The sequence below is a fragment of the Staurois parvus genome, unplaced genomic scaffold (genome assembly GCF_062004578.1).
Source record: "Staurois parvus isolate SC_StPar_1 unplaced genomic scaffold, SC_StPar_1.0 ptg000530l, whole genome shotgun sequence".
NCBI classification, from domain to species: domain Eukaryota; kingdom Metazoa; phylum Chordata; class Amphibia; order Anura; family Ranidae; genus Staurois; species Staurois parvus.
The window spans coordinates 8,658,137-8,683,447 of record NW_028318326.1 but is presented as its reverse complement, the minus strand read 5'-3'; the positions used below and the strand labels follow the sequence as shown (position 1 = coordinate 8,683,447).

The following is a 25,311-nucleotide window of genomic DNA, read 5'->3' as shown; positions in this document are numbered from 1 at the left end:
TGAGAAATAATCCTCATATATTTGTGATGGAAAAAGACACATGAATACCTTCTGTTCTAAGAAGGCTCTGGTGTGCTACACTATTGAACAAGCAAACCTAAATAGATTTTTCCATTTTGAGTAAGGAGAAGTAAAGTTTGATCCCCAGCTTTTTGATAATAAACTTACACACATGAATGGCATGCAAAGTGTAGCTTTCTAGCCAAGCTACTACTGTCACCAGTCTGTGGCCTCCTCCTTCTACAGGATTTGTTTTATAAATATGTGGAGGTTCAGTTTGGTAATGTAATATATGTATAAAATAACAATGAACTTCTCATATTTGCTACCTTTTGGTCTTAAATACAGTACATACAAAATCATAACTAGATCCTACTAGATATCCAGAGCTTTCGTATGCCCTGTGCACTATGCAATGTTATCTGAAACAATGATACCTGTCCTCTCTGGACAGCATAACACCTTTTCCCTATGTTATACTGCCATGTGTTACTGGCAGTAATAAAATAAAAGTAGAAAAAAAGGTTGAAGAAAGAAAACTAACGCAGCCACCACATCTAAGGACCGGTAAACTGCAATATAGTAAATTAATTTTTTTGGATTAAACTCTACCTCACTCAATACAAATAAGAGAAAATATTTTTGGTGGGAGTTGACCTTTTAAGATCAGTTTAAGAAACACAACAGACTGCTCGATTCGCATCTGGCTCACTCACCCAGGGGATGTCTTCAGAGATTAGTTTTGACCGACATACCACTGTTTACTTGTTTTAGTCCTGGTTCACACTATTGTGGTGTGTGAAACCGCATGCGGTTTGACAGAAATAGCACTGCATTCTTGTTCAAATCACATGCGGCACTGATTTCTTGTTCAAATCGCAAGCGATTCTTTGCAGTGCGATTTGTTGCATTCATTTTGTATCGTGCAAATCGCACCACATCTGCACAAAAAGTGCAGGCACTTTTTTGTTCCGCAGTTGAATTGGATCACATGCAGTTCGATTCAGCCATTTGCACTGCATTTTGCGAATCGTTTTTGGGGCATCTTTAACATTTTATTATTATGTTTTATTGGGTTAATGTTCTATTGTTACTGTGTTTTATTGCTACCGTTTTTGTTTTCTTTGCAGGAAGATCATTCAGCTGCAGCACCGATCTGTTTATTTGATCTGTTTATTCTGACAGCAACAGGGTGTGCTCTCAGAATATATGTCAGTGCGTGCAGTGCTGCTGAATGAGGTTTATCATCCGCAGTTAAAAAAATAACATATATGGCCAAGCATGGAGGTCTGGGGTGGTCAGTGGGTGGATCGCTCCTATGGTTTGGCATATATTTTTTATATTTCTTCTTCCACATCGATCATTGTGAGTGGAGAAATCTGTTAGGTTCTTTTTTTTCATTCAGCCCACAGACTGAATGAAAAAAAAAGAACATTTCATGTATGTCCAACATTAGAAGTGGGTGGATGCAGGGCGGTATATTCTAATGGTGGGCATACCACACACTTTTTCTGGCAGCATTTTCTTCTCTGTTTTCATTCAGCCTACAGGCTACATAATAAAAAGAACAACCTATATGCCCGACAAGGACCAGCAACGTACTGGTACATCATTGGACTTTGAGTGGTTATACCAGGATGATGCCTTCAGTTACAGGCATCATCCTGGTATTGTTGTTTTCAGCTGGCAGTCGGCTTTCATGTAAAAGCAATCCTAGCGGCGAATAAGCCAATCTTGGTGTGCATTTGAGGTATCGCTGCAAACGTCAGATCAAGGGCAGTAATTCTAGCACTAAACCTCCTGTGCAAATGTGTAGCCCATAAAGGCTTTTAAAGCGTCGCCTATAGATATTAAAAATATATGTAGTTTGTTGTCATTGCATGGGGTGTACGCAGTTTTAAAGCATGTCATTTTTGGTATCTTATTACTCAGTATATCATCATCTTTTATATTTTACCAAACAATTGGCCAATATATTGTGTTTTTGTGCATTCAAATTAAAAAAAGTTTTTTTTTCCCCAAAAATTTGCGGTTGGAAAATTTCGCAAGTACTGTGTGAGAAAAAAAATTGCAAAGCCAACCATTTTATTCTCTAGAGCCTCAGCTTTAAAAATATATAATATTTGGGGTTCAAAGTAATTTTCTAGCAAAAAATACAGATTTTTTTCATGTGAACAAAAAGTGGCAGAATAGGCTTGGTCTTCAAGTGGTTAAAAGAGTGGGTGATGTGTGACATAAACTTCTAATGCTGGGCATAAAATGCCAGGATAACACCCCCCTCCCTCCCCAAATGACCCCTTTCTGGAAAGTAGACACCCCAAGGTATTTGTTAAAAGGCATGAATATTTTGCAGTTCTCGTTTGTTGCAACAAGTTTTTGGAAAATGAAGAAAGAAAATGAAAACCTATTTTTTCCTTACTTTTTTTTATTTTTCAAAACCTTGTGACAAAAAATGAGATCTGTAAAATACTCACCATGCCGCTTATTAAATTCCTTGTATTTACTTTCCAAAAAGGGGTTTTGTGCTATCCTGACATTTCAGGGCCTCTGAAACTGTGATAGGTAGTGAGGAAGTGAAATGAGGAAATTACGTATCTTTAGGCTTTCAAAGGGGTCATTGGATTTCGGGCTCCTGTATGCGGCTACACTCCCAAAAAAGCCTCACACATGTGGTATCCTCATACTTGGTAGAAGTAGCAGAATGTATTTTGGGGTGTAATTCCACATATACCCATGGCAAGTGTGAGCAATATCATTTAAGTGCCAACTTTGTGTAAAAAACAAATTTCCAAAATTTTCCAAAAACTTGCAGTAAAAAATAAAGTATTCCATTGACTCAACATGCCTCTCAGCAAATAGCTTGGGGTATCTACTTTCCAAAATGGGGTCATTTAGGGGGAGTTTTTGCTAACCTGGCATTTCAGAGCCTCTGAAACTGTGATAGGTAGTGAGGAAGTGAAAACTACCAGTTAAAGTAGTGCAGCGCCATATAGTAAAAAATGGCCTGGTCATGAAGGGGGGTAAATCTACCGGAGGTCAAGTGGTTAAAGAACTGAAATCTAATGAATGAAAGGGGCAGACCAGAGACAGTAAGGCTGGAGAGAAAACAGCTAGATGACTCAGGACATCCTCCATCCAGGAAACTTGCTTCAGCTTCTAATGCTCACTGTGAAAACCTCACAGCGTGAAGTGAAATCAGAGAAAAGCAATTTCAATACAGAAAAGGAGCCTGGACAACTGTAGAAGACAAGCTTCACATGATTTTTAGAGGTGAGGTTTGTCACGATTGCTATGTGATCCTGTTGTGCGACAATCGCAGCAGAATCACATTGCATTTGGGGTGCCACAGTGTTGTGCAGCGATCGCCACTGGAATCAAAGCGATTCTGCCTGCGATACCAAATCACAAAGTGTGAATGAAACCTAAAAGAAACAAAGTGAAATAATTTACTCTTCTTTCTGTTTATATTGGTTACTGATCTATATCAATCTATTTATCTAGTGAGTTATTGTTTAATCACCATCTATCGCTATTTTTAATATAAAAAATAACTCTATTTTTAATTTGTTAAGATATTCACCAGTGGCTATGGAGGGGTGTTCCCATTCAAACTCTTCATCTTTTTCCTAGATGATCATATGAATACTGTGCATTGCTGTAGAAAACACTTGTGTTCACAAAAGCAGACAGAAATATTCATTGCAATGCTCTGAATATTAGAAATCATATTTCATGCTTGTAAGTCTAGGGAAATGTGCATAATTGGCTCCCAAATATTCAGAAACAGTATAAATGGTGTTAATTTAGTTCCTTCATTGCTCTGTAACCTCTGCAAAAAAAAGTGCTACAACTATAAACAGTCTGAAAAAGTGAAGGTCAAGCAGCAAATTGTGACTCTGAATAATAAGCAGCAGCTAACTTTGTGTGCATTGTTAACTGGAATGATTCAGAGTGAATGGAACCATGGGAGTATTGAAGGGTTATCGAGAGGTAAAAAGCCACTAAATAAATCACAACAACCGCTGTTGAAATGAGACTCCACTTTTGCTCAAAAAAAGTTAGCAGTTTATTGCAGTTCCTTACCTGCTTCTGTAATGTAGACATTGAGATGGGTAGGTCATTTCAATAAATTTCACTAAAATCATTTGTGAAAGTGTGAGGTGCTTCCATTTTGGCAAGTTTCCTTCAAGTTGACTATACAGTATAGTTTTGTTAGGCTGTCATGATTATTTCATCATAAGAGCTCAGATATACTCACCCTCTGTACACTCACTATAATACATACTGTAGTTCTATACAGCGTAACCAAATTTTCTAAAGCTTTTAGCAATTTCACTTTGTGGTTACTGCACCTCTCCTTGTTACATAATAAACAACGTATACTAACATAATATCTCTCCCACTCTTCCCATCTGTCTAAAATTCAAGATGGTTTAATCTTTGGTCTACAGAAATCTATGGGCCTTATCTACATGACTATGTCAAATGTGATTTCCTATACCCAACAACTGAACTCTGTAATTCTTATAGATGTACAAAAGATGAACAACTCCTCCCCACCTCCTCTATAGCTCCATTGAGAAGCAACATTCCTATATTTGTGTCTTGCACATAGACAAAATATGCCATTCTTTACTACCTGAACCAGACACATATTAATTGCCATTAGGAGACACTAGTCTTTGTCAAGCCAAAACAGGTCCCTTTGTGCATTCTGCATTTATTAATAATGACTGCTTAAGCCATGATGAAGGGGAGGAATTTTTCCTCAAAAAAGCTTTGACTGTATCTGATGCTCTTAATTATTAAAGTTTAAAAAAGTCTATTAATTATACTGTTTCCTCCAAGAAACCTCCACTGTGTCCCATTCAACAACATTGGGAACGCGAACTGTCAGTGACCCTGACACCTGAGAATTCGCAGATAATGATTCAAATGGCCTCAAAATGCTTCACAAATGTCACTGCTTTATAAAATGCCTGTAAGTTCATATACCGTTGGTATTACATGTCAGCTCGACTGGCCATAATTTTACCACAATATCCATTGACCTGCTTGTGTGGGTGCCCCCAGCCGGGGACGATGACCCACATCTGGTGGTCTTGCCCTAGGGCAATGAGATTATGGATCCGAGTTTATGCACTCTTACGAATTATACTTAATTCAGATATAATAAGGAACCCCTGTGAGGCCCTTCTTTTTAAATCTATTGAGTCATTATTACGTGCAGAACGTGAGCTGGCAACGCATCTTTTTACTGCCACAAAGCTCACTATAGCAAAAGCCTGGAAAACCTCAGCCCTCAGTTTTGAACCGGTGAAACATCGCATGAACGATATAATGGTTAACAAGAAATTGACATCTATACTGTCTGACTCTCACGACCGCTTCCTGCGTGTTTGGCAACCCTGGATATCATACGCTTATCCCTCGTGCTTTGACCATACATTACTAACATTGTGATATTTTAAACACATTACCCTCTGAGACCACTTTTCTCTTCTTTTCTTTTTTTCATCTCTTTTTCATTTTTTTTGTTTTAAGTTAACATCCGCGCCATGGGAGTGACAACTTGACTGTGATTATATTCATTTAGATTGACTCTGTAAAGCTCTCGCTGATTGTCACTTGTGCTGCTGTGCTCTGCACGTTTGTGGAGACTGACTAATTTAGCTAAGTTCTTGTGGAACACGTTCAGGATAGATGACGCTTTATACCATGGTATGAATGAACCTTCCTCCCCTACGTTCTCTTTTTTCTTCCTCTACTTTTTTCCCCCATTTTTCTGGTTACCTCCTATTTCTTCTTGACAATCTTCCTTTTCTACAATTTATTCGAATGCATTAGTTCAATAATACCTCATTGGCTCTATGGCCAAGCAGATATTGTAACTTTGTGTAATCATTTCTAATGTTAGGGCTTGACGCCCTCTGATTCCACCTCTAGCATTTAAGTTGGTACTGGTCTTTATTTTCTATGAGCACCAGAACATCACTTCCATGCCATGGTCAAGTTTACTTTTGACCTTCACCTACCCATTGTTATTATTTCTCTTATTTTGTCATGATTTGATGCTGCACTTTGTACTATATTGTATACGTCTTTTTGGTATCTCAGTTACTTGGCTCTGTATGTATATATGTCATTTTTTAATAAAACCCTTTTGAAAAGAAAAAAAATCTATTACTGAGATTTGTACCAGCACTCCTCCAAGAATTTAGCGCTTCCTTTGTTGCTATCAGAGAGTTAGCAGCCTAGGACCAGAACAGGGTCCACCCATACTAAATTTACTTCTTTGAAGGAAAAATCGCTTTACGCCTGATCCATCAAAACTTTTATACCAGGCACTTCTCCATACATATCAAAGAATTCACTGTCTGGTGAGCACTTCCTTTGCTGTTATCAGAGAGTTAGCCGCCTAGGACCACAACAGGGCTCACACATACTAGATTTACTTCTTTGAAGGAAAAATCACTTTATGCTAGGTCCATCTGAACCAATTTTCAATTCTATCGGTCTACACACACTAGGCATTTACTTTGGTCTAGGTAATGTATCTGATATCATCAGAAGATAAGAAGAGGAGCCCACTGCTTTCCTTAGCTCAGAATCCTATATGGGTTTTCCTTTTGTCAGTCTTACATTTTCAAATGTTTTACATTACTACTGTTGTGAGGATAGAGGAATTTAATATACAGAGATTATGCTGGGCAGTTAAGGGTTGCTGGGATTGGGTTACTGATTCCAGCTTTGAAGATGATGCTCTAGTAGAGAATGGTTCAGTCCACTGAGACATCTAAACAGCTTCACGCAGGGGCAAAAGATGGTTGGTGCTAGACTTTCTGTGGTCCCGTCTTCACCTTTGAAAGGATCCAATACCCCAGAAGACCAGAATTTCCTTTCAAATGATGCAGGGTTAGGATGTCAACCTGTCAGCTAGCTTGTGCTTTCTAAGTATACTCAGATTCCTCAGCAGTACTCGATCACTCAACTGTAAGTCCTGAACTCTAAGCCTCAGGTCAAAGTTTCTCTTCTTCTGTTAACCTCAGACCCTCTGTGATATGTAACAGATGCCTGGTTTAGGTAGGCACTGAAAGCTAAGTCCTTGAGCAGTGCAGCCTCTCTTCCAAGCATGTATAGGTAGTAACCAGTGGCATCATTCCCTGTACTGTTGTATGCTGTACGACTGCAGGGATTTGTCTGCTCCAATTCTTTTTCTTTTCTGACTCCCCAGCATGTCAAGGGGAGTGCGGTTGAATCTCGTAAGCTGTGGATCCCCTTGTGAGTGATGATGGATTTCGGAACACCCAACAGATCTAGCAGCTGCCTGGTAAGTTGCGTCATCTGAGAATAACCCCAAGAATTACCTCTGCTCAGTCATGTTGCGAAGTCTTGGCCATGAAATGACAGCTTCCACTTTTTTGGGGCCAGTAGCTACTTCATCGGAGACAATAAGTGACAAGTGGTTGATAAAACTGACACTTTTTAAGCAACAGTTTCAACTCGTCATAGAGAAGAAAATTCAAAACCTTCTCCAAAACCTTTTCCAAGTGTTCCTTCTGTTCTTCAAGTGTTCTGCTGAAGACTATTATTTCATCCTAGTACATCAACATCTCAGTCAGTTTTATATCTCCCACTGTTCATTCCATCAGTTGCATCAAGTCAATTTCACAAAAAAACAATGGGCAGATGAAAATTATCTTCTCCCAATCCTCAGGGTGAATAGAAATCTGATGCTATCCATTCCTTAGGTGGATATCATCTATTGGTCAGAGATAGTCCAATATTCCATGAACATCCTCAAGGAATTGTTCTTCTTTCGAACAGCCACTATGGGGGAGGCATGGGGATTCTAGGACTGTCAAATGATTCCTTTCTTCAGCTCTGCCAACTGCCCATGGAGGTTTTCCAAATTGCCTAGTGGGCACTCACATCAATCATATTCTTAAATAACATTTACAACAAGAGTTGTGTTTGCGCCTTCTCCTTCTATTCTGGGTGTTATCAGGGTGTTTTTTAGGTGAAACTGTACTACCAGAATCTCATTTTTGCCCCTCCCCGCCAAATCAGATGATGAGAACTAGATTCACTTGTCTTACCAGCTTTAGAGGCTGTAACTTCACCAGGGAGTCAGTAACATTGTGATCCTTTCTCGGGTTTGTTGCAAGACTCTCATTGACACTACTCCAGGTATCTGCTCCACCCCAGTGTCCTTTTCCTGTGTACTAGCTTCACGGACAACAAAAGGGTCTGGCTGGTCCCAGCTCAACTTGACTGCAGCTTGCATCATACATGCCACTTTATGCAATATCTTTTTATCCTTTCCAGTCCCCCCAGCTTTCCCAGTCCCTTCCCTGGGACTTTCTGCTCTTTCACCAGACTTTTGGTACACCATCAGTAACATGGGGTACTGCTTGTAAGTGGTGGCCTAATCCACTTTGAGATCCAACATAAAAACTTGATGTTCTGGGTCCAGAATCATCACTGTCTGGTTGATGTTTTCTTCTTTCCAGAGGTGTCCGTGACTATACTTCAGCCTGGCTGACCATTTTGCTCGTAGCACCACTGGGCAGCAGAGACAGGATCTATGATGGTGCTTGGGTATGAGGTAGCTGTCGCTCTTCACTCATAGGAAAAACCTGGAAGAATGTCACATACCTGGTTGGGGAGCCTGACATGGAGAAGAGGTGTCCTCTTACTACTCCCGCTTGGAGCCCCTGATAGTGGGGACAGAGGGCACCGAGCCAGGAGTGGTACGAGTACCTTGTGGGTCTTGAGATTACTGTAGGCAGGTGATGACCCAGAAGATCCGGATGCAGGCCAGGTGCGGATGCAGGAGCGTAGGTGCAGCAGCAGGTAGGTATGGCGGTAACCAGGATACAGGCCAGGTGCGGATGCAGGAACATAGGTGCAGCAGCAGGTAGGTATGGCGGCAACCAGGATACAGGCCAGGTGCAGATACAGGAATGTAGGTGCAGCAGTGTCAGACAAGCCGGGTCAGGATCAATCGGGCAGATCAGGTACAAGGGAGCAGGCAAGCGGATAGTCAGGGATAAGCCAGATCGGTGCAGGCGAAGTTCTTTCTTAGTCAGGGTCAGATCAGATACAGACAACAGAATCAGGTTATGAAGTACAGGATGTTATAGACCAGAAGGCATAGGCTAAACTGTGTTGGTGATTTAAATAGCCCGCCTTGCAATGACGTGCACGTCAGTGCGCATGCACGTAACCGCACACTCCTGCGCACTAGCATCGCCACAGCTGACAGGCATCTGGTGCATAGATGTGCGTCGGCGAGGGAACAATCCCTGACAAACAATCCCTGGCTTGTAATGCTTTCCCCTGTAAGAGCCTATTATGTTTGGCTTCCCTGATTTCTGCTGTTAGCACCCATTAGGCAGCACCACACTCTCTGACACACTTGTAAGAAAACCACAAAACCAATGAACAGTGGCAAACAGAATAAACAGTGTATACAATATCACAAATTACAAACGAGATAATAACAGAATCGCTTATAATGAGTACTCAACAATATAGTTCAAAGAGCACAGTCTAGACCTCCTAGACTCTGACTTTAGGGGGTGCCCTGAACATGAGAGATACACACATGAACTATAAAGACAGTCCCTTCTTATCCTGCCACTGACCAGTGGTAAATAGCTGTTGGCAGCCAGCATTGGGATCCAAAGTCTACGTTGGAGTATTCTGGGCAGAGTTTTACAATCGCACTAAAGGGAAGGATAGAACTCTCCAAAAGGAAAAATCCTAGGAGTCTCAGAAAGATAGTAGTCTTGTCCCTTTAAGCAGGAATATGACAATGATCGCACATCACTCTGGTGTCTGACACAAAGATTCCTTGCTTTCTTGAGGAATCCAGAAAAGAGTCACTGAATACAAAGGGTTGACTGACTTTTTTGGCCCCTGAGGATGATGACAGCAGTCCTGAACACCACAATAGCGACGCCAGATAAAACTGCAGAAGTCTTGGATTCAGATACTCTGTCACAGCACTCAAAACCTTGCAGTCCCACTGTAACACAGATCTGGACTCCAAAACTTTAGCAGGTCCCACACAGACTGGGATACAGGGAAACGGTCTCTCACCGACCATGGTACACAGACCTCCTCTCACGGTCTCAAAGGTCCCTGCACTCCAGGGCACAATCCTCTGTGCACACACAGCAGGCCTATAGGCAGCATGGGTCTCTAGGTAGGTGTATAAGTTAATTCCCCCTACAGCAACAAAATGCAGCACCTAGGTCAATCTCGCTTTTCTGACTCTCTACATGAGACTGTTCATAGCATGGGTTTTCCAGTCCCCTTCCTCACTGCTCCTGCAGCACTCTACTTGGGCCTTGGATTCTCACTTGGTCTTTCCTCTGTTATGAAATGTTTCCAGTGGATTACACTGTCCCGCAGCCCCTGCACCAACAGCTCCCAGCTCCAATCAGGCTCTCCTCCCAGGCCTGCAGCCAATCACATTGTCCTCTCTCCTGCCGGGTGCTGGGCAGGACTTTGTACCCAGCTGCATCCTTTTAGAGAGTCTTTCTCTCTGCTCCCTCTCCTCTCTCCCCTGGCCTAGCTGCTCAGTACTCCTGCATCTGTGGTTGTCATGCACAGCACCTCTGCCTCTGGCCAGGCTACGCATACCTTCCCAGCATCCCATGCCGGCATTTCTTCTGGGAATAATAACCAGTAGATCCAGCACTGCAGTCTGAGACAGTCACTTCGTCATAATATAATCTTGCTGTGTAATAGGAAGTGTCCATGTAACCAAGGAAGGCATAGGAAACCAAAGAAGGACCCTCCTCAATGAAAAATAAGATAGAAGACTCAGTGCCTGCAGCATCAAGTGACCATGGACTTAGGCATGTAGAAGGAGGTCTTAACTCAACTCCAGCAAAAACAGATCAAGGCAACCTACCGCCAAAAGTTTACTGTATATAACGTATATTAATATACTGTATATTTGTATGGCAGTGAAGTTGGCAGAGCCGATAACAGGCTGAGAATGTTAGACAATTGCCAATATGCACAGCCAGTATGCATACTGAAGCTTCTTTATCAGTATAAAAATCAGGCGACTAGCATTTCCAGAAGAAGTTAACAACCTCTGCCATGTTTCTTTCACTACAAATTATGTTAAAACCTCTTGCACTTCTATCTAAATCCCTAAGATAACAATGTGAAGAAAAATAAACAAAGATATACTCTATAAGTACAGCTGCCAACATCTAATCATATACCCAATGATCTGTAATAAATTATGCAAAGAGAGATGTAGCGCTAATACTAATAACAAAATATGAAACACACAATTATAAATCACCCAATATAAGATTGCTTAATATAAAAACAACATTCCATACATATATAAAATGATAAGTGAAAAGAACATGCAAAGTGAAGAAACCTCTCTGGCACTGCCTTTATAAAGAGGTCAAATGATGAAGTGGATACCCATACACAATGAAATCATACACATCCAATAAGTGTTAACAACACTCACACAACCATGTCTGCGATATGATCCTCCTGGGTCATAAATGTGATAAAGAAAGTCCAAATGGGACCATATTTCTGATGTGCTCCAAATGATCCTAAATTTGGTCCGGTATTAGGTATCTAGATTCTTTTTTATTTAAAAGTTTTTTTCTACCCTTTTCTTAATTAGCCTCTCCAATTCCTTCTTGTATTTAAACGTGGGATACTTAGGTAATATTTGATAGGTATTCCTATCGGCCAACTGTGTTTCTAGTTCTCTTGAGTAGTACTCTTTTGACAAGACAACTATTCCCCCTCCTTTGTCCACTGGTCTTATAACAATACCTTCCCTCTTAATGAGTTGTTTAATGTCCATCTCCAGTCCTGTATTTTTATATGTCCTGGGTATTTTAACTAGTTGCCGACCGCAGATAGCCGAATGACGGCTGCACTGCGGCCGGCCAGTTCTGAGTGGACGTCATATGACGTCCTCCCAGAACGCGCTCTCCTGCGCGCCTACGGACACAGCTATGGACTGTGTCCGTAGGCTGTCCTACGGACACAGCTGATCACGTGATGTGGTAAAAGGCCAATCACAGCGGCCTTTTACCACGTGATCAGCGGTGTCCAATGACACGCTGATCAGAGGGAAATGCAAGTGCCGGTTCTCGGCTGCACTTTCCTCACGCTGTCAGATCGTGAGGAAAGTACTGCCGAGAACCGGCAGTTGTCAGAGCGGGGATCGGCACCGATCATCAGGGCACTGATGATCAGTGCCCTGATGATTGGTGCCCAGCAGTGCCACCCGCAAGTTCCGCCCACCTGTGCCCAGCAGTGCGCCCACTAGCTCCGCCCACCTGTGCCCGGCAGATCACCCACCTGTGCCCAGCAGTGCACCCACCTGTGCCACTCTGCAGTGTCACACACCTGTGCCCAGAAGTGCCACCTACCTGTGCCCAGCAGTGCCACCCACCTGTGCCCACCCACCTGTGCCCACCAGTGTCACCCACCTGTGCCCACCCACCAGTGCTGCCCACCAGTGCCACCCACCAGTGCAGCCCAGCAGTGCTGCCAGTCAGTGCCACCAGTCAGTGCCCAGGGGTTGTGCCAGTCAGTGCCGCCAGTCAGTGCCCAGCAGTGATGCCAGTCAGTGCCGTCTATCAGTACCCATCATCAGTGTCACCTATCAGTGCCGCCTATCAGTGCTGGATATTAGTGCCGCCTATCCGTGACACCTCATTAGTGCTGTCTATCAGTGCCGCCTATCCGTGCCACCTCATTAGTACTGCCTATCACTGCCCTTTAGTGCTGCCTATCAGTGCCCATCAGTGCCGCCTATCAGTGCCCAACAGTGCTGCCTCATCAACGCACATCAGTGAAGCAGAAAAAATACCTGTTTGAAAAATTTTATAATAGAAACAAAGAAACTTTTTTTTTTCAAATTTTTTGCACTATTTTTATTTATAGCGCAAAAAGTAAAGCGCCCAGTGGCGATTAAATACCACCAAAAGAAAGCTCTATTTGTGAGAAAAAAATGATCCAAATTTCATATGGGTACAATGTTGCATGACCGCGCAATTGTCAATCAAAGTGCGGCAGCGCTGAAAGCTGAAAATTGGCCTGGTAAGGAAGGGGGTATAAGTGCCTGATAGGCAAGTGGTTAAAAAGACTCAAATCTTGGTTTACCATTTTCTTAAAAGCCTCAACCTGGCTATTATTGTTAACTTGTGGGTTGAATATAGATTTATTCTGTAAAGATGTATGCATGATCCTGCTACTTGGAGCACTGCTGATGACATTTTTGGCTCCTGGCAATCCTAAAAATGTTTTTTAATATTAATTTCCCTAATGAATTTTTGGGTATCAACAAAAATATCAAATTTGTTCGCTGGTTTTGGCGGTGCAAACTTGAGACCCTTGTCTAAAACCATAAGCTCCTCTTTTGATAATGTAGAACCACTAAGATTGAAAATCCCTTCACCACCTATTCTCTTTTTCATTTGGACCTTGATATAGCACTATCACGCATGTTATTTTAGGTGAGTTATATATTGTTTGGAAGGATTTTTTGTTAAGAGTGGGGGAATCATTTATGCATTACAGTAAGTGCATTTTGGGGTCAGTCATCACCTGAACACCATTAATTGTCTAGTCCTTTTTGGACTCTTCACTTTTCTGATCCAATTTAGGATCATTTGGAGCACATCAGAAATATGGTCCCATTTGGACTTTCTTTATCACATTTATGACCCAGGAGGATCATATCACATACACGGTTGTGTGAGTGTTGTTAACACTTATTGGATGTGTATGATTTCATTGTGTATGGGTATTCACTTCATCATTTGACCTCTTTATAAAGGCAGTGCCTGAGAGGTTTCTTCACTTTGCATGTTCTTTTCACTTATCATTTTATATATGTATGGAATGTTGTTTTTATATTAAGCAACCTTATATTGGGTGATTTATAATCGTGTGTTTCATATTTTGTTATTAGTATTAGCGCTACATCTCTCTTTGCATAATCTTTCACTACAAGTTTCTCTTCATCATTTTATAGTAGCTCACCAAAATATTACAAAATTGCTATTTCAGACCTATAACTGTCCTAGAGTGTAGGTAACAGTTCTAGGGAATGTATCTCTCTAGCTTAGAAGAAAAACTTATACTGCAGGTAAGTACAAGAAGAAACTTATCAACAGTTGTAAGGATACAAAACATATTTGTAGGTTAAATCAACATAATTATTGTAAGCTGAAATTGTCAACAAGGTTTGTGGTGATTTAACATCATAACTCAGGGTCCCCCGATGTATGATTTTAATCAGGGATGATTGTGCGTCTTTCTATGCCTCTTAATTTTTGATAATACATTTCTTTCCAGTTACATGTTACTTTTTCCTTGTGGGAAAGATTGTTCTAATTAACCCGAGAATATAATTAGGCTCATGCATCAAAATTAGTCCTATTCGAGGTCCAAAAATAACACTAATTTGATGTTACGATGCTGGATATGTGTCATCATAAATGAAAAAAAAAAATCTACACATACTTTCGTCATAAGACTGGGTAGACATAGCAGATACTGAAGTCAGTGTCACCTGACAGATTCAGTGTTAAAACTCAAATTACTTTTGAAAGCAAAATAGTCACAATGGAAAATACTGCGTAGAGGCAGAATCATTGTGTGTTTGATCAAAAAATCTGTTACCTTTTAAATAAAATATACCAGTGTTCAAATATGGTATTCAAAAAGCAGCTTGAACTGCAGAAAATATCTAATTTAAATTTATAGCTACCTCTTTTGACAAAAACAGTTGGTGTGACTCTCAGCTGAGAGTCTGGCCTATGATGACATCCTTTCAACTTAGCTCTTTTCTACATCAGTCTTCAAGAGAAAGATGCTCTGCAGAGATTAAGGCCAACTGCTGACTGGCTTTAATATGTATTCTTGCATTCAGGTAGCTTAGTTGACTTCCATATCAATGCTGTTAGTTATTTTCTATGTGGTATATATCTGAGCTTGAATAAATGCAGACCAATATGTTCACAGGTTAGAAACAATACAAATGGGGGATCCTCAACACACTTTCAAGCTAGCCAGTGAGAAAACCTTATTAATCTGTTTTAACTACTTTTTGTTGCATACATTTGCAAAAATATGTACAAACCACACTGCCTTATCAAGGCACCTCTGATTTATTGCTCTGAGTAAAATATATGTAGTACGCCCCGTCTGTTTAAGTGTAACTAAAATTCTGCTGTTACATACTGTGAGCAGGCAAGCTTTCTATTAAAGAAAAGATATGCAATGTCTCTTCTGCAAAAAGCTACACCTACCTGCCTACTCACAGCAATCCCCAGACTCTAAACTAAGCTGTGCATGTGCAGCTCATCTTATAGTGGCCAGACCAACCACTGTGCACTGGAATGAGAAGCTCCTGCACATGCGCAGGAGTTACGTCTCTCCCGCCAACCAATGAAGATGGCAGAACACGTGCACACAAGAGAAGATGCCAGCAAGGGACTGCTGGAAAGGAGAATATTTATTCCTTTAGCTTTGCTTTAAAAGATAACCAGTGCAGTGAAGATCTGTGCATAAGACTTAGCTTATTCCCCCATTACATTCAAAGTTAGGCTCCAAGCAAACATCTGGACCAATCGCGTACCTTAGCTGTGATATGTACACAAAAAATGTCACTGATCGTCCAGGAAACGGGCCAGAGAGAAAAGGACGTTGGAATTGACCTCGAAATTGGCTGTGGTAGACACTACTTGGAAAGCCTGCCCGACTACAGCCAATAGGAAAGCTCGAGATGTGGTGGCTGCTGAACTTGATCTTCTTTCCACTACACGAGCTGAGAGGCTTTGCGCTGGGCAGGACATAGGTTTTATACATGCGCCAATAAACCGGGGCCAATGTTGGCCAAAAAGCTTATTTCGCTAGGTCGCATGCATAAACCTGTTCAACTCCGAATGAGGGGCAGTGGCCTTACCTTGGACCCTGTGAAGATTACTCAAGATTTGCGGATTTTTTGTCCTCTCTTTACCAAAAACCAAACACTTTTGTCGTTGAACACGCTGATAGTTTTTTTGCTGAGCTGCATCTGCCCTCTTTATCCATTGCAGCCCGTGATGCCCTGAATGCAGATATCTCTAAATCTGAACTTTAGCAAGCCATAAAATCTTTGAAGGCCTCCAAGGCTCCAGGCCCAGATGAGTTTTCTGGGCTCTACTATAAAAAATTTGCCACCGTTCTGGTTCCTCACTTGACGGCCTTTTTCAATGCTTTGAAGCAGGGTTCCCGGCTTTCTTTGGAGTCTCTTCAGGGGCATATTACTATGATCCCTAAGAAATTTGAAGATGCCTTTGAACCGCAAGCTTTTAGACCAATCTTTCTTGTTAAATGTGGACTTGAAGATTCTGGGAAAGGTTCTGAGCACTCGAATTAATAAGTATTTACTCTCACTTATTCATCGAGATCAGGTTGGCTTCGTTCCGGGACGACAAGCTGCTGATAACATCCCTAAAGTCATCCATTCATTCATTCATATTTTGCATCACCGCAGGATACTGGGGTTCCTTTAATCCCTGGACATTTATAAAGCGTTCGATTCGCTTTCTTAGGAGTACTTGACATATACGCTGTCTAGATGGGGGTTTAGTGACGCATTTCTGGCTTGGATCTCAGCTTTATACTCGTCCCCCTCGGCCTCTGTTAAATATGCAAGTTTCTTTTCCTCATCTTTTCCTATTTTCAGGGGCACGAGACAGGGACTGTCAGGAATGTACTCACCACTGGTGGTGGGACTCACCTGCCGTGTGGGCTGCAGTACCAGGGCTGGCCAGCGGGTGCTCTCAGCAGCCAGAAGCTCACTCCTGCAATCAAGTCATCACCTGAGTCTGATTGCAGGAGGTGTATTTAAGGAGTGGCCAGGCCTGCAGTCAGGGCCTTGGTGTATGTTTCCCATGAGCCCCTGTACCTGCATCCTGTCTGTTTCCTGCCTGATCCTGATTCTGCTTTGATCCTGACTCTGAATGAACTCTGCCTGTCCTGACCTCGGCTATTCCTGACCACTCATCCGCTCGCTCCTGGTACCCTGTTTGCCCGTTTGCTACCGACCCGGCCTGCCCGACTACGTTTGATTTGTATATATGGTTATCTGTTGGAGGTTGGGTTGTTTGCACTGTGTTATGTTTACCTTGCACTGCGTTTGTGTTGTTTAGTCTTTAATAAATTGTCTTGTTTACTCTATACCTGAAGCCTGCATTTCCCTGTGTCAGTCCACACACCTCTGGTCATACCCGGAGCCCTGACATTACACCAAGGCCATTCCTGACCAGAAGTGGCTGCACAGGGAAGCCATCTTGGCTTGTTGTTGTGAAGGATGCATGCGGAGGAGGTTATATACTTGTGTCTGCTAGTCTTAGATGACAGAGAATATGCCTATCAGACTCTGCAGGAGTATGCCAGGGATCAGCTGCTAGAGTGCATATGGGTCGCTCATTCCCTAGTAGATCAGGGCACGGAGTTCTCTGAGGTGCAACCATTGATTCAGGCTTGTGTTGAGTTGGCTTCATCTAATACCCCTGAAAGCAGGAATGACTTTCTTCCACCATTCAGTACGGATCAAATAGAATCACTGGTATGATTGTTGGAGGATGATCTGGATTGCTTCTGAGAGCATTATTCAGCATGTTCACCACATGTGCTAGTGGACTGTATAAACGCAGTGCAGTCTTTGGTCAGACAGGCTAGGTGTAAGCTGAGTTTTGTTCAACCAATACTACAGTCCTGGTCAGACTTGTTACACCCAGCCTCAGGCAGCTTGCAACAAACCAGTCCTGCTTCTAATCATTCCTCTGCTCAAAGCTCTACTCCTACATTCCCAACAGCACCCCCAGTTACAGCCCAATATACCCTGTTATCTACCACATGTCAGTACCTTGTTCCCACTCGCTGCACCTATGCTGCCTTTAACCCTGTAAAAAAGGCAGCTGTAGCAACTATTCCCTCCTCTGTTCCATCCTCCAGCTCTTCTCTGTCTCCAGCTACTCCCTCCATTTACAGACCTGCATTTACTTGCAGTGCCCCAGTAACTAAACCCAAGAAGAAGCAAAAATTCTTTCCAACCAGTACCATCCTACCAGTATCCAAACTGGTCAGCCTGCCATCTGTGAACCCACCTTCCGTTGTTCAGCCTGATGCCCTGATGCCTGATGACCCAGTGTACGCTACCCAGCCTGATGACCCGATCCGGCCTGATGACCCGATCCGGCCTGATGACCCGGTGTTCGTGATCCAGCCTGATGACCCGATCCAGCCTGATGATCCTACCCAGCCTGATGATCCTACCCAGCCTGATGACCCGATCCAGCCTGATGATCCTACCCAGCCTGATGATCCTATCCAGCTTGATGACTCGGTGCCCGCTGTCGTGCCAGATGACTCGGTGCCCGCTGTCGAGCTTGGTGACTCAGTGCCCGCTGTCGTGCCAGATGACTCGGTGCCCGCTGTCGTGCCAGATGACTCGGTGCCCATTGTCCTGCCAGATGACTCGGTGCCTGCTGTCGAGCTTGATGACCTGATGCCCGCTGTCGTGCCAGATGACTCAGTGCCCGCTGTAGTGCCAGATGACTCGGAGCCCGCTGTCTTGCCTGATGGCCCGGTGCCCGCTGCCCAGCCTGATGTGCCTCTGCCTGCTGCCCAGCCTGATGTGCCTCTGCCTGCTGCCCAGCCTGATGTGCCTCTGTCCGCTGCCCAGCCTGATGTGCCTCTCTCCGCTGCCCAGCCTGATGTGCCTCTGTCCGCTGCCCAGCCTGATGTGCCTCTGTCCGCTGCCCAGCCTGATGTGCCAGCCCCTAATATCCAGCCATTTACCTGACCCGGGTGGTGGAACATTTTGCCCACTAAAGACTGTTTGGAGCGTCCTGAGGTCGCTCCTTGAGGGGGGGGGTACTGTCAGGAATGGACTCACCACTGGTGGTGGGATTCACCTGCCGTGTGGGCTGCAGTACCAGGGCTGGCCAGTGGGTGCTCTCAGCAGCCAGAAGCTCACTCCTGCAATCAAGTCATCACCTGAGGCTGATTGCAGGAGGTGTATTTAAGGAGTGGCCAGGCCTGCAGTCAGGGCCTTGGTGTATGTTTCCCATGAGCCCCTGTACCTGCATCCTGTCTGCTTCCTGCCTGATCCTGATTCTGCTTTGATCCTGACTCTGAACGAACTCCGCCTGTCCTGACCTCGGCTATTCCTGACCACTCTTCCACTTGCTCCTGGTACCCTGTTTGCCCGTTTGCTACCGACTCGGCATGCCCGACTACATTTGATTTGTATATATGGTTATCTGTTGGAGGTTGGGTTGTTTGCACTGTGTTGTTTACCTTGCACTGCGTTTGTGTTGTTTAGTCTTTAATAAATTGTCTTGTTTACTCGATACCTGAAGCCTGCGTTTCCCTGTGTCAGTCCACACACCTCTGGTCATACCCGGAGACCTGACAGGGATGCCCATTATCACCTGCTCTTTTTGTTCTCGCCCTTGAACCTTTAGCTGCAGCCATTCAAAATCACCCGGATATTTTTGGTGTCCCCTATGCCAGCACTCAATATAAGGCCAACTTTTATGCGGATGATGCTCGTTTGGTTTTAACCAATCCTCTCATCACTCTCCCAAATCTCCGGGTCATATTTGACCATTCTTCGACTATATCTGGCCTTCACATCAATTTGTCTAAAACCACGACATTGAATATTACGCTCCCTGCTGACCTGGTTGAACGGTTGCAGACACAATTTCCCTACCATTGGGCATCCCATTCTCTGGCTTATCTTGGCGTTACACTTACTTTCTCCTACTCTGCTTTATTTTCGACGAATTATTACCCCTTACTGCGCTCTGTTACTTCCCTGCTTCATTCTTGGCAATTTCCTTCTTTATCTTGGATTGGCCGGATAAATACTGTCAAGATGACTATCTTGTCGAAGATTTTGTACTTTTTCCGCACTCTCCCTATTCAGGTCCCTGCGTCTTTTCTTCGTGTACTTCAAAGCCGGATTCTCCGTTTCATTTGGGCTCATAAACGTCCCAGAGTGCCTAGAGCCACTCTGTATACTCATAGATTACAGGGAGGTTTGGGAGTTCCACATATTTCTAGATACTGCTTGGCGGCTCAGATTTCCCAGCTGTCTATGTTTCATGCCAAGACAGATATCCCGTTATGGGTACTCCTGGAATTACCCAACTGTGCTCCACTTTCTTTAACTGCATTGCTTTGGCTCCCGCCTAAGATGCATCCTCCGGATTTGAGCCCTATCATGCTTCACAGTTTACGAACCTGGGATTCTGTTAAATATTCGGGTAATTTGATATCATCGTATTTACCTCTTTTGCAGATTACACATAATCCTCTATTTCCACCAGGCCTAGAGCATCTTCTTTCTCTTGGTGGACCTCCCATGGCTTTGTCATTGTACATGATTTCATGAGTGTTCGTACGTTTCCATCATGGGAATCTCTTCAAGAGGCAAGGGGGGTCCCGCCACAGGAATATTATTGGTATTTGCAGTTGCGCCACTGGGTTTTATCCCTCCATCGTACCTCGACATATCCTTACCGCAAAACGCCCTTTGCACATGTCTGTCAGCATTCCCCAGGGTCCCTGGTCTCATTTCTGTAATTTATGCCTCTCCTAACAGTAGGTCCTCCTCATCACCCGTGTCTTATGTATCTCATTGGGAGTGAGATCTGGGTGTCTCGATTGCGGCGGAGGAGTGGCGTAGGGCCTGGGGGATGGTGGCGAAATGTTCATTCAATACAGTCACTCTTGAGGCAGCCTATAAAGTTCTCCTGCAGTGGTACTGGGTCCCGGCTCGGACTGCTCACTTTAATCCGACTGGCGGAGAGAGGTGTTTCCGGAACTGTGGTCTAAGCGGGGACTTCCTGCACATTTGGTGGTCGGGCCCACGATTGATAGGCTTCTGGTCCAGGGTTTTTGGTTTGCTACAAACGCCATTTCATATTACTGTCCATAGGGATGCAAAGGTGGCCCTCCTGCATTGCCCAATTTTGGGTCTGTCTAGGTCTCAGCAGAAATTGGCATCCTATCTTTTTATTTCGGCCAAACGTGCTATAGTTCAAGCTTGGAGAACCCCTTTGGTTGTCTTCCAGGGGGTGAAGACCCGGATGAATGCTATGCTGTTCAATGAACAGATGTCTAGCATTCTTCATGATTCTCATCCGAGATTCCTTAAGGTTTGGGAACCTTGGATACGTTATTCCTTGCCATCCCTGCCTCCTACTAGTTATGGCCTCCTATAGTCACTGCCTATGCTAGCCCCGGATCCGTGATCCTTCTAGTTTCCCTTCTTTCATGTTTTCTTTCTGATTCCCTTTTGTTTTATTTTCTTTTTTTTTTCTTCTAACCTTTTTTCTTTTCTCTTTTTTTTCCCCAATATTATGTTGGATTACTGCTGCTGATTGGTTCGGCTTTTTACCGTCCCTTCTTGATGTCATTGGACATTTCATTATTTGACTAATACAAGTCAGCAGGATGTCTCTGTTTATGTGTTATTGTTGTGCTCTGCCCCTGCGAGGGCATATTTTGAGCTTGTTATATTCTTAAAACAAAATTCTCTTAATAAAAATATTATTATTATACTGTCTTTATATAGAGCTAAAAGGTTTGCTCAGCGCTGTACATTATAGTGGGGGATAGAACATGAGACAATACAGTAACAAAACAAAAAACACGAGGGGGTCAAGGGCCCTGCTCTTTCGAGCTTACAATCTAGGAGGGAGGGGATAGTGGTACAGGAGGAAGTGGCTGTGGGGGATGGAGTAGTAGGAGGAGGGGAGGAGATCGGCTGTTAGGTGAGGGCGGGGTAGGCTTCCCTGAAGAGATGGGTCTTCAGGGTGCGCCTAAAGGTGAGGAGGGTAGGTGACAGTCTGATGGATTTGGGTAGTGAGTTCCAGAGGATGGAACAGAAAAAATGTCACTGAAGTATACTTTTGTACTGAAGGAGTACCTTCTGTCTCCCTATTTGCTGCTCCCCTGCTGCTTTTGTCAGCAATTTCCAGCTGCCAAATTAACAGCCGGGACTTGCTGTGTAAATACAGCAGCTGGTTATTGCCACAGTTGTAAATATGTGTTCATACAGTAGATAAAAATTACCATCTGATACTTTTTATTGTTACTTTGAATTTACTCTGCTTCTTTAACCTGTGGGTCAAAGGGATAAGTTTCCATCTGCATGTCAGTTAAAGCAACCTTAAAGTATACTAAAGGCAAAACTTTTGCTTTAGTTTTGGATAGAGTGCAGAGGGATTAGAATACTGTCAGTTTTTATTGCGGTTTGTGCTCCGGTTAAGAAGATTCACCCTCTCTATTTGTTCTGTTTACCATTATCATAGAAAATGAAAATAAAAGAAAATACCAAATTTTGAGTTGTCCCCAGAAAAATAATAGAGGGGAAATCTTCTAAGAGGGACACTAGTTCTGGTGACCAGGGGGTCCCTGAGGAATTCCCTTAAATTTTTTTTCCTTTTTGGCTACAGGACAAGAAGTGAAGGTAAATATCTGCAATGGGACACAGATAGTGCAAAAAAAAATCTGACAGGGGTTATAACCCTCCCTTACTCTATCCAAAATGAAAAAGAAGTTTTGCCTATAGTAAATTCTAATCAATGCTAATTTATGCTGGATGCTCTGGGTGGGTGAATATGTAAACAGTGCAGAACCCGCCACAAGGTAAGACAGGGTTAAACATAGAAAGAGGGGGTGGGAAGATGAACATACACTTTAAGTAGTGGATGTGTATTAATTATTTTTAGAGAATATGGATATTAAGTGTCACTTTAAGGTTTTAACTTTTTCATTTTTATTTGTTTTGCTCTTTAGTGTAGAATTTGGGGAAAACCCCTTTATATCATATGTAATTATCTTTGTGATACCAGAAAAATAAATTTAGTGTAATTAGAATGGGACAAATTAGAGAATAAAAGACTTTTCAACTACAGTAGTATTGTCCATAGACTTAATAGAAAATAAAATTTTTGCAAACCAATATCACCAAAATAAAGCTTTGTTAGTCCTAAAAATATATGTTTCCCTCTGTTATCTTATGTAATGAGAAAATTATTGCTGAATAAACAGGCCTTTAGCAGAAATGCAAATATTGCTCTGGTCCATAAGGGTGCATTCACACTTGCCAATGCACCTGAAGTCTGATTACATGCGATTTCCCACAGATAGCTGTGAGAGGCAGTCCCACTGAAAGCAATGGGAAGTTGCTGGCCCCTACAGCTAATCTGGCTCACTTGCAAGTAATCTCTCATGCAGTAATCACATGTAAGTGATCGGCACTGTTAAAATGTCAAATTGCACATCAGTGTGTTCAGGTGCCATTCTTCTCAATGACAGTTGTAAAAGCAAGGCGATTCTGCCGCAATTTTCACGTGACAAATTGTGCTGCAATTCCGCAAAAAAATTGGGCGATGCATGTTGCCCAAAAGAAGTTCCAAAATTTTGGTTTTGCTTGATTGCAGTGCATTTTGTCATGCAAAAATCACCCCGAGACGTTAGGTGCCATTGAAATGAATGGCACCTGAACACACTGATTTGACATTTTAACAGCGTGTTTTGAAATCGCGGGCAGAATCATGTTAACGGAGCTTAAAGGTTTTCTGGTCCCAGCCTGTGACGGCACAATGAAGGAGCAGCAGTGCACTGATGAAGTCATCCCTTTGTTGTTCCCTTCTGTATGCATGTTTGTATAAAGCAATAGAGCTCTGGCAAGCTCAGAGTGCTATCCTTCCATCTCAAAACCTGCTGCTGCGCAGAGGATTATAGGAGGCTGGTATCCATACAGATCTGGATATATGCTACAATGTAGTTCTATTTAAATATATATTATATGGCCAAAAGTTTGTGGATACCTGACAATTGCAGCTATGTGATTTTTGTGGACATCCAAATCCGAAACCAAGGACATAAAATTAAGCACATAGTAATGCAATCTCTATTGCAGGGGTGTCCAAACTTTTTTCAAAGAGGGCCAGATTGGATGAAGTGAACATGGTGGAGGGCCGAACATTTTTCCAAACATTCTTTGAACCATTACAATTAAATGCAAATAAATTATTTTATGCCAAGTTACCGTATTTTTCGCCGTATAAGACGCACCTGACCATAAGACGCACCTAGGTTTTAGAGGCAGAAAACAGGAAAAAAAAAATTCTGAATTAATGGACTGCAGACACAGTACAGGAGATTGACCAGAGACTGCGGACAGCACAGGGATGACCAGAGACTGCGGACAGCACAGGGATGACCAGAGACTGCGGACAGCACAGGGATGACCAGAGACTGCGGACAGCACAGGGATGACCAGAGACTGCGGACAGCACAGGGATGACCAGAGACTGCGGACAGCACAGGGATGACCAGAGACTGCGGACAGCACAGGGATGACCAGAGACTGCGGACAGTACAGATGACTGCTGACCTTTGGGGAGGTGGGGAGCGGGTACCTGAATTTGACAGGTACCCGCTCTTACTTCCGCAGTTGTTCTTTGATCTTACCTGTTCCTCGATCCAGCCGCGCGATGTCTTCCCGGCTTCTGTAATGGCGCTCGGCATGACAGCCGGGTGCCCAGTGCGCATGAGCGAGAAGCACTTGCGCCTTGTGATTGGTCCGGCGGCTTCTGGGATCTGTCATGTGTCCCAGGTACCGCCTTACCATTCACAAAAAGCACCGCTTCTTGCGCATGCGCACTTGGCACCCGGCTGTCATGCCCAGCGCCCACACTACAGAAGCCGGGAAGACAGCGCGCCGCTGGATAGAGGAACAGGTAAGGTCCCGCTGCAGAGCTGAGCGGCCGGCCCGGTATTCTGACACGGCCGCGGTGGAAATACCGGACCGGCCGCTCCATATTCGCTCCATAAGACACACTGACACACTGACATGGAGGGCCGTATTAAACCGACCCTCGGGCCGTAAATGGCCCGCGGGCCGGACTTTGGACATGCCTGCTCTATTGACATACATAAACATACAAAGCCATTTTAGACAATTGTGTACTTCATCTTTGTGGCAAAAGTTTGGGGAAGGCCCCTTTCAGTTCCAGCCTGACAATGTGCACAAAGCCAGCTCCATAAAGACTTGGTTTGATGAGTTTGGTGTTGGGGAACTCAAGTAGCCTGCACATAGCTCTGATCGTAACCCTAGTGGACTCCTTTGTGATGGATTGAAATAGTAATTGTAGGCCAGGTCTTCGGCATGTGACCTCACAAAAAGAACTGGAAAAATACTCAGACAAAAAGGTTAAA

General features: G+C 43.4%; 1 protein-coding gene across 1 annotated transcript in view; it reads right to left on the bottom strand.

The window, feature by feature from the left end:
* Positions 1-25,311, bottom strand: part of LOC149451620 (dynein axonemal heavy chain 11-like) — a 590,344-nt gene that overhangs the window by 148,856 nt on the left and 416,177 nt on the right. The window lies entirely within an intron of this gene.